This window comes from Triticum urartu, chromosome 7A, assembly GCF_056163025.1.
Source record: "Triticum urartu cultivar PI428250 chromosome 7A, HENAU_Tu73, whole genome shotgun sequence".
In the NCBI taxonomy this organism is placed as follows: domain Eukaryota; kingdom Viridiplantae; phylum Streptophyta; class Magnoliopsida; order Poales; family Poaceae; genus Triticum; species Triticum urartu.
Genome location: NC_141879.1, coordinates 146,803,490 through 146,814,738, shown reverse-complemented (window position 1 = coordinate 146,814,738; position 11,249 = coordinate 146,803,490).

The window sequence follows — 11,249 nt, the reverse complement described above, 5'->3', positions numbered from 1 at the left end:
ATTGCAGGAAAACACAGGTAGAAGTCCCTCATTGATTCGGTTTACGACCATAAATGACCCCTAAAAATGAATGAAGACATTGAAGTCAAAGGTGGTATATGAAGATATTCACATTGAAGACTATGACAACAGAAGACACGTTATGAAGCCTATGGAACTCGAAGACTTAGATCTTTCGTAGTTCTTTTTATTTTTGTTGAGTCATAGGAACCACCGTACTGTTAAGTGGGGTCCAGGAGAACAAGTCAGAATGACTTAAGTGATGCCTAAATCAAAAACCTATGTCTTCGAGTGAAGACAATGAGAGCAAATCTTGTCCAGAGCCGGACAAGTCAGCTTTTCTTGTAGCCCAAGTAAAGTTGCCATGAGAGTTCGAAATCTGACCGTTGAGACACGTGTCAGTTCCATAGTGACCCAGGGTCATTTCGGACAAATCAGGTCGGGTTACCAAGTGGCTATAAATAGCCCACCCCCACAACCATAAACGGTTGGCTGCTCAGATTTCAGTGCACGGCTTTTGTCGTTTGAGAGCAACCCACCTCGAAGCCTTTGAGAGAAAATTTCTAGTGAGGAGAAAAGCCCTAACCACCCAGAGCCAGAGTAAATTGGGCATCACTTAAGTCTTCTTGTCTGTGTGATCTGAAGACTTATTACACTTGAGGACTATGAATCCTTCAGACGGTTAGGCGTCGCGTTCAGAGCATCCAAGAGACATTGTGGATTGCCAGTGAACGAAGTCTGTGAAGGTTTGGGAGTCTACCTTGAAGACTTACCAGAGTGATTGGGCGAGGACTAAGTGACCTTAGCTCAAGGAGATTACGGTGAGGACTTGGTGTCCTGAACTGTGTGTTCAGGACTGGGTGTCCGGGACTGTGTGTCCTAAGGTTTAAATACCTAGCCGCTCCAACCAGACGTACAGTTGTCATAGCAACTAGAACTGGTCCAACATATCATTGTCTTCAACGAGTCACTGGTTTCATCTTCACTTCATTCTCTTGCTGTTACTCATTGTGAAGTCATTTCATGCTTGCTTTATCATCTGACTTCACAACGTGAATGCATGATCTGTTTGGCTTCATAACTTCTTCCTACTTGATCCTTATTACACTGAAGCTGTTTGTCACTGTGCTTTCACTCTCTTGAATACATGACCATGGCTGGCCTAGTGTAATCTAACTTCCGCTGCATAGTAATAGGCATAATCTTCACTGTTTGTCTTCATAACTCCCAAGTTTTGAAGACTTTCATAAAAATCGCCTATTCACCCCCCCTCTAGTCGATATAACGCACTTTCACTACGTTAAAACATTACTCCAACACCGTGTTCACTTCCCGGACTCCGCCGAGAAGAGACCATCACGGTTACACACGCGGTTGGTGCATTTTAATTAAGTTAAGTTTCAGGTTATCTACAACCGGACATTAACAAATTCCCATCTGCCCATAACCGCGGGCACGGCTTTCGAAAGTTCAAATCCCTGCAGGGGAGTCCCAACTTAGCCCATCACAAGCTCTCACGGTCAACGAAGGATATTCCTTCTCCCAAGACAATCCGATCAGACTCGGCATCCTGATTACAAGACATCTCGACAATGGTAAAACTAAACCAGCAACACCACCCAGATGTGCCGACAAATCCCGATAGGAGCTGCACATATCTCGTTCTCAGGGGACATCGGATGAGCAAGACATCAGGTAGGCCAACCCAGAGTTGCCCCTGGTAGCCCCGGACATCGCTCAGTTGGACCAACACTTAGAGAAGCACTGGCCCGGGGGGGGGGGGGTTAAAATAAAGATGACCCTTGAGTCCGCGAAACCCAAGGGAAAAAGGCTAGGTGGCGAATGGTAAAACCAATGTTGGGCATTGCTAGAAGAGTTTTATTAAAGGCGAATTGTCAAGGGGTTCCCATTATAACCCAACCGTGTAAGGAACGCAAAATCCGGGAACATAACACCGATATGACGGAAACTAGGGCAGCAAGAGTGGAACAAAACACCAGGCATAAGGCCGAGCCTTCCACCCTTTACGAAGTATATAGGTGCATTAAGATAAACAAGATAATATGGTGATATCCCAACAATAAACATGTTCCAACACGGAACAATCTCCAAACTTCACCTGCAACTAGCAACGCTATAAGAGGGGCTGAGCAAAGCGGTAACATAGCCAAACAACGGTTTGCTAGGACAAGGTGGGTTAGAGGTTTGACATGGCAATATGGGAGGCATGATAAGCAAATGGTAGGCATCGTAGCATAGGCATAGCAAAAGAGCGAGCATCTAGCAAGCAAAGATAGAAGTGATTTCGAGGGTATGGTCATCTTGCCTGCAAAGTTCTCAGAGTCGACTTGATCCTCGTAAGCGTACTCAACGGGCTCCTCATTCACGTACTCGTGTCCCGGCTCTACCCAAGCAAGAACAACAACCAAAAAGGAACACAATCAACCACGTGCAATGCTCAAGCAACATGATGCAAACATGGTATGATATGCGGGATGCGATATGTGATGCATAGGCATGATTTGGAAAGGAATGATTGAACCTGGCCTCAACTTGGAAAACCAAGAGTGCCACTGGAAATAGGAGGTGATTTCGGTCGAAATCGATATAAATATCACCGGAATCGGATGCACGGTTTGAAAATGGCAAGCAAAAGAAATATGGCTCTGGTCTGTGATAAACAAGTAGTCTTCTAAATGCATCAAGAACAACATGGTACATCACTCTAACATGAAAACAAAATACATGGCAGGGATCCACTCAAGATGCTTGACAAAAGATGAACACTGAGCTATGGCTAATTCACTCATTAACAGATTCAAACAAGCATGGCAAAAGTGCAAAAGATAACAGGTTACAGACTTAGTGAAAATAACAGCAAGTCAGAAATTTATCATCAGGAAGCAATGTTTAGAGCATGATAACTACATACTACAGGAACATATCAAGGAAAAGCAAGGCATGGAATGAAGCTACTCAAAGCATATAACAAAAGTCCCTTAGTTACCATGAGCCAAAAGGGATCAGAAAATACAATTGCAAGCATGTGAACATAGCAAAAACATAAACAGATTCAGACTTGGTGAAAAACTGGAGCATGGCAAAACAGATAACGAGTAGGCATGTTTACGAGTTCGATGCACTCACTACGAGGCATTGCATGACAAACTAAGTATACACCCAGCAAATAGACATGGCATAGAAGTTAGACATGGCAAGAACAACAACATAGCATGCACGGATCAACAATAACAAGCTCGGCAAAATTGCTAAACATGTTAACAATCTGCCAGGAACATTTTATAGCAAAAGTAGAGCTCGATTGACTCAAGCTAGGGTTCTCCATAATTACAAACAAAGACATGGATAGATATATCTCAACAGTATCTACAAAACATCCTTACTGATCATGCTCAAAAGAGGCACGGATCACTAGGAAACAACATGAACATATGGCATAAAAACAATAACAGGTCAAGGACTTAGAATATTTCTAAGTCCCTGAAATCAGCATCATTGGGTAAGCTACTTTGCATGCTTGTGCTAGTCACTACAAAGATCACAAAAATACATGGCATACACCCCTGTAAAGATGGCATGGCATACTTCAAAACACATGTAGAGTTCAGGATCATAGCATGCACACATTAATCATGGCAAAAATGACAAAAGTGCATTTGCTGAAACAGATCTGAAACTATCATCACATAGCCCTCTTCCAACAGCATTTCGAGCATCAAGATGAGCTCAAATGAAAATGATGCAATGAGATGAAATGATGTACTTGTCGAGACGAATATTTTGATATGCTACACGCATGAATCGGAGCTACGATGAGAAAGTTATGGCATGTGGAAGAATGCAAAAAAAACTAGGAGGGAGGCAAAAGTCAACCGGATCCAGATCGGATCTAGGGTTTGGGCACTGTAGCGGCACGAGTCTCGAGGTTCGCCGGGAACGGAGGGGATCGCCGGAAGAGGTGCGTCATCGAGGGAGGAAGAGGCGGCGGCCGGTGTTGAGCTCCTCCACGGCGCGCGGGGCGGCTCGGATCCGGCGGAGGGGCGGCTGGCCGAGCCTTGCGGAGCTCGCCGCGGTGAGGTGGTAGCGGCCACCGGTGAAGGACGGCGTCGCCGGCGATGAGGTGGCGCAGGGCGGCGAAGGGCGTTGGCGGCGGAGCTGGAGTCCGGCGCGGGCGGCGCGCTCCCTCGCGTGGGGCGCGGGCGGCGGGACAGCGCGGGCCACGGAGGGCCGGCTCCGGGCTGAGCGGGACCGCGGGTGCGGCGAAGTGGGCACAGAGCGGCGACCAACCAGGTGGTGCCACGTGGCGGCGGCGGGGCGGAGTGGACGTTGTCTGGCGGGACGGGAATTTGTCCGGCGGCGCGTGGAGAGGGAGGGGTCTAGGGTTTGCTCGAAAATCTCGGGGGTGATCTATTTATAGAGGTAGAGGGAGCTAGGAAGCTCCAAATGAGGTGCGGTTTGTGGCCACACGATCGTGATCGAACGGCCTAGGTGATGGACGAGGTTTAGGTGGGTTTTGGGCCACTTTGGAGAGGTGTTGGGCTGCAACACACACGAGGCCTTTTCGGTCCCTCGGTTAACCGTTGGAGTATCAAACGAAGTCCAAATGTCACGAAACATGACAGGCGGTCTACCGGTAGTAAACCAAGGCTGCATGGCAAGTCTCGGTCCAATCCTAAAACATTTAACCCCCACACATGAAAAGAGGTTGAAAGGGACACCGGAGGACATAGAAGCACCGGAATGCAAAACAGACAACGGGGAAAATGCTCGAATGCATGAGACGAACACGTATGCAAATGCAATGCACATGATGACATGATATGAGATGCATGACAAAGAAAAAACACACGAAGGCAAAAACCCGACAACGATGAAATAAAATAACTTAGTGCCGGAAATGGCAAGAGTTGGAATACAAATAAGGTAAATTACATCCGGGGTGTTACAACACTCCACCACTACGAAAGGATCTCGTCCCGAGATCTAGGACTGGAAAAACTCCGGGTACTCAGAACGGAGGTGATCCTCGCGTTCCCAGGTGGCTTCATGGTCGGAATGATGTGACCACTTGACTTTGAGGAATTTGATAGACTTGTTGCGAGTCTTGAGCTCAGTTTCTTCAAGAATAGCGATGGGGTGCTCACGATAAGACATGTCTTCTTGAAGATCAATGTCTTCGAAGTTGACAGTGCAGTCAGGAGTCTTGAAACACTTGCGGAGTTGGGACACGTGAAACACGTCATGCACGTTTGCAAAGTTGGAGGGGAGCTCAAGTTGATAGGCGAGATCGCCTCTTTTGCTGATGATCTTGAAAGGACCCACGTATCTAGGGGCAAGCTTCCCTTTGATACCGAATCGACGAGTACCTTTCATTGGAGAGACGCGGAGGTAGACATGGTCTCCGATCTCGAAAGCCAAGTCACGATGCTTGCTATCATAGTAACTCTTCTGACGCGATTGCGCGGCTTTGAGATTATCACGAATGACTTTGCACATCTCTTTTGCCTCTGTGATCAAGTCATTGCCAAGAAGTTGATGTTCACCAGTCTCTGACCAGTTAAGAGGAGTACGGCACTTCCTGCCATAGAGAATTTCGAATGGGGCCTTGCCCGAACTCGCTTGAAAGCTTTTGTTGTAGGAGAACTCGGCATATGGAAGACAATCTTCCCACTTCATATCGAAAGAGATGACGCAAGCCCTGAGCATATCTTCAAGAATCTGATTTACTCGCTCGACTTGGCCACTAGTTTGAGGATGAAAAGCTGTGCTGAAGCGAATGTTGGTACCCATGGCCTTTTGAAAAGAATCCCAAAACTTAGAGGTGAAGATGCTGCCACGATCTTAAGATATCAACTGCGGAATGCCGTGCAACGAGACAATCCGGGAGGTATATAGCTCTGCCAATTGAGCTGCTGTGATAGATTCTTTGATAGGAAGAAAATGAGCCACTTTAGTGAGTTTGTCGATGACAATGAAGATAGCATCATTGCCACACTTGGACTTTGGAAATCCAGTCATGAAGTCCATCTCAATATGGTCAAACTTCCATTCTGGAATGGCAAGAGGTTGGAGGAGAGCAGCTGGTCGTTGGTGTTCTGCTTTCACTCTTGTGCAGACATCACATTCATTCATGAACTGAGCAATCTCGCGCTTCATTCGAGTCCACCAATACGACTGCTTGAGGTCATGGTACATCTTTGTACTTCCAGGGTGGATAGAGAGGAGTGAATTGTGAGCTTTTTTCATAATGGCTTTACGAAGGTCACCTTTAGACACAACAATGCGATCCTCGAAGAATAGAGTATCCTTGTCATCTAGACGATAGCACTTGTACTTGGGTTGACTCTTAGCAATCCCAATCTTCACCTTCTTCACCATAGCATCAAGGAGTTGAGCCTCGCGAATCTGATCTTCCAAAGTAGGAGAGACTTTGAGGTTGGCGAGGAAACCTTAAGGAACAACTTGAAGATTGAGTTTGCGGAAAACTTCACAAAGCTCGGGTTGGTAAGGCTTGATAATCAGACTGTTGCAGTAAGCCTTCCTGCTCAATGCGTCAGCAATTACATTGGCCTTGCCTGGAGTATATTCGATACTTGGATTATACTCTTGAATCATTTCGACCCAACGAGTCTGCCTGAGGTTGAGATTAGGCTGAGTGAAGATGTACTTGAGACTCTTATGATCAGTGAAGATGTCCACTTTTCTGCCCAATAAGAGGTGTCTCCAAGTTAAAAGAGCATGCACAACTACCGCCAACTCGAGGTCATGAGTGGGGTAGTTCTTTTCGTTGGGCTTCAACTGGCGAGAGGTATAGGCCACAACTTTCTTCTCTTGCATCAACACTGCACCAAGACCTTGAAGGGAAGCATCACATAAAAGCTCAAAAGGAGTCAGAACTGGAGCAGTAACTAACTTCTCTTTCAGGGTGTTGAAAGCGATGTCACATTCAGGAGACCAGACGTACTTCACATGCTTCTGGAGAAGGTTGGAAAGAGGCTTCGCGATCTTAGAGAAGTTCTCGACGAACCTTCGACAATAGCTTGCGAGGCCAAGGAAGCTGCGGAGTTGCTTCACATTCTGAGGTGGTTCCCAATTCACAATTGCGGACACCTTCTCAGGATTAACCGCTATGCCCTTGCCAGAGATAATATGCCCAAGGTAGAGAACCTCATCGAGCCAAAACTCGCACTTTGAAAAACTTGGCATAGAACTGATGTTCTCTGAGTTTATCCAGCACCAAACGCAAGTGCTTGGCATGATCTTCCTTGTTCTTGGAAAAGACCAAAATGTCATCGAGGTAGACCAAGACGAAGTCATTTGTGTAGGCGTTGAAGATGAGATTCATCATGCGAGAGAAAGTTGGAGGAGCGTTGATGAGCCCGAAAGACATGTCAGTGTATTCATATGAACCATAGCTTGTTCTGAATGCTGTCTTGGGGATATCTTGTTCACGAATGCGAATCTGATGATAGCCCATACGGAGATCAAGCTTGGAGAATACTTGAGCACCTTTGAGTTGTTCAAACAGCTCGTTGATGTTGGGAAGTGGGTACTTGTTCTTTATGGTCTTCTTGTTCAATGGATGGTAGTCGACACAAAGTCAGTCCGTTCCATCCTTCTTCTTCACAAAAGAACTCCACAACCCCACGGAGAAGAACTAGGTCGGATGAGACCCATTCGCTCTTGAATATCGAGTTGTTTCTTCAGCTCCTTCAACTCTTCAGGTACAAGCTTGTAAGGACGTTTGCAAACAGGTTCCGTGCCAGGCTCAAGATCGATGACGAATTCAACTGGCCGGTGCGGAGGCATTCCTGTAAGCTCTTCTTGAAAGACGTCTTGATATTCGCAAACGACTGGGATTTGAGAGATGGCATCCAGCTCGCCTTTCTCATTGAGAGAAAACAGTCGAATGGTATCATCCCGAGCGGCAAAGACGATAACATCCTCAGACGAATGAGTCAATTGAATCTGCCTGGCAGCACAATGAAGCTAAGCCTTGTGCTTAGAAAGCTAGTCCATTCCGAGAATAAGATCGATATTCGAGTTACCAAGGACCATTGGCGAAGAAAGAAACTTATAGTCGCCCAATGTTATAGTAACATCCGGAGCCATCATTTTGGTGTTCATGAACAAACCCGGAGAAGAAACCGCTATCGGCTTAGGCAAATCAACAGTATGCACATCATGCATGGATGCGAAAGGCTTCGATAAGAATGACAAAGATGCACCAGTATCAAAAAGAACTCTTGCAGGAATGTCATTAACATGAAGGTTACCCATGATGACATCTGACGAGACCTCTGCCTGAGCTGCATTCATCATGTTGATCTTAGCAGACTTGGGGTTATGCTTGACCACTGCGGTGCTGGCAGATCTCACAGGAGGAGGAGGGAGACGCCTCTGATTGAAGCATTTGTTGGCATAGTGGCCCTTCTACTGACACTTGTTGCACGTGACCTCCGAGAGCGGATGGTGATACAGAGCACTTGATCTTGGAGCTTGAGACGAAGTCTTGTTCTGAAAGCCTGGGTTGGGTGGGTGGGAAGATCCATTGCCACATTTGCTCTTCTGCTGATAAGGCTGACGGAATGGAGGAGGAGGCAGCCAATACTTTTGCAGCTTAGAAGCCACTTGAGTTGAGGAAGAAGGAGTTGCATCTCTGACTCGCTTCTTGGAAGCATCGCACTTGAGTTGAGCAGTCTCTTGCTTCATTGCCATATTGTAGAACTCATCGTACTTCTTCGGCTCAAAAAGGACGAGAGCTAGTTGGAGATCTTCTCCGAGGCCACCCCTGAACTGATAAATCATGCTCTTCTCGTCAGGGACGTCTTGCTTGGCGAAACGAGCGAGCCTCTGGAACAGAATGTTATACTAGTAAACAGACAAGCTTCCTTGCTTCAAGTTGCGGAATTCCTCACGCTTGCTCTCAACAACACTCTGAGGAATGTGGTGAGCTTTGAAGTCTTGACGGAATTCATCCCAGGTAATCACACGGCCTCCTCTGGAATCTTTGTACTGCTGAAACCATTCTGCAGCTTGGTCTTTGAGTTGGAAGGAGGCAAACTTGACAAAGTCCTCAAGCCTGACGTTAGCACTCGAAATGCTTGCAGATATCCACGAGCCAATCATCAGCGTCTGAGGCCTCGACACAGTTGCTGAAGGTCTTTGGCTGATTAGTGAGGAACTGGTTGAGTGTAGCAAACTGATTCTGATTGTTGCCATCGCCATGATTCCCTTGGTTGCGCTCTTGCAAGAGTTACATGATCAGTTGCGTGTTTGCATTGGTAGCGGCCATCACAGCTTGCCATGCCTCCGGAGGTGGACCTGGTGGTGGTGGATCAGGATTCGGAGTCGTGCGCGTTGGAGGAGCCATCATGAAGAGGGTGACATCCATTAGCATCTTGACAGACAAATATTTAAGCTGAATCAAATGGATCGAAATTGCAACATATAGTCTTCACATCTGAACAAAATGAACGAACGCATTCCAATCGACATGGTCACACTTCCATAAATTGAGAAGCCACTTAGATAGAGGTAGAAGAATAAAACAACAAGGTACGGGCAAGAGCAAATACTTGGTGAGGATTACCCAATCACAAACCAAATATCCGCAGAAGAATTACTAGAGCTACAAGAATTCCCACCTATGAAACTCCCGAACCTTTTCGGTAATGCAATCAGATGTTGGGGATACTGGGGAAGCATAATATCTCACCCAAAGCTAGCAAATCCTACATCCAGTTGTATCCATCCTTCAAGACATAACCAAGAAACCTTCAAAAATCATCTACCTCAACCTTCGAAAAGCATCCGTTATACTCCCGAACTCCCACCCTAGTACTGGGTGGCGTCGAGGTTATCTCACCAACAATTGCATAAAAGAGATTTTTGATGTCGGCGAATCTCAGGTATTCCAGAATCTCAACGATAAAATTGTGACGACAACACCTCGGAGCTCAACTCCCCGGGACACTGCCACAACCCCTAAATGTCAGGAGGCACCAAGAACAATGTTCTTGTCACAAAACCATCGGAACGATTCCAAGATACTTGCGTGATCCTAAATTTTTTTAGTGAAATTTGAGAAGAGAAGAGTCAAAACTCTACGTCAGGATGCCTCACCAGAGCGACGAAGGGACTGAGGAGTAAAAGAAACCCTACTCTCCGATATATATATAATCCTAAATGACTCAAAACATTTTTCTAGACTCAACAACGCTAACGATTCGATCAAGCAGGGGGCTCCTAAGGTCGGGGAAGGCTCTGATTACCAACTTGTAACGCCCTCGATGCGTCTATATCTCCCACGTGTCGAAGCACGACTTAGAGGCATAACCGCATTGAAAGCAATGTCGCAAGTGAGGTAATCTTCACAACAACCCATGTAAATAAATAAAGGGAAAGGTACATAGTTGGCTTACACTCGCCACATCACATAAATACATAAATAAGCCATTACATTCATCCAAATACACTCAAGGTCCGACTACGGAACCAAAATGAAGATAAACCCCAAGTGCAACATAGTCCCCGATCGCCCCAACTGGGCACCACTACTGATCATCTGGGAAAGACACGTAGTAACGTCCTGAGTCCTCATCGAACTCCCACTTGAGCTCTGTCGAATCACCCGGAATGGCCCCAATGGTCCCTGCATATGGTTTTGGAAGTAATCTGTGAGTCATGGGGACTCAGCAATCTCACACCCTCGCGATCAAGACTATTTAAGCTTATAGGAAGGGTAAAGGTATGATGTGGAGCTGCAGCAAGCGACTAGCATATATGGTGGCTAACATACGCAAAAGAGAGCGAGAAGAGAAGGCAAAGGCACGAGCGACAAACTATGATCAAGAAGTGATCCTAGAACAACCTACGTCAAACATTACTCCAACACTGTGTTCACTTCCCGGACTCGGCCGAGAAGAGACCATCACGGTTACACACGCGGTTGGTGCATTTTAATTAAGTTAAGTTTCAGGTTATCTATAATCGGACATTAACAAATTCCCATCTGCCCATAACCGTGGGCACGGCTATCGAAAGTTCAAATCCCTGCAGGGGAGTCCTAACTTAGCCCATCACAAGCTCTCACGGTCAACGAAGGATATTCCTTCTCCCAAGACAATCCGATCAGACTCGGCATCCCGGTTACAAGACATCTCGACAATGGTAAAACTAAACCAGCAACACCACCCAGATGTACCGAGAAATCCCGATAGGAGCTG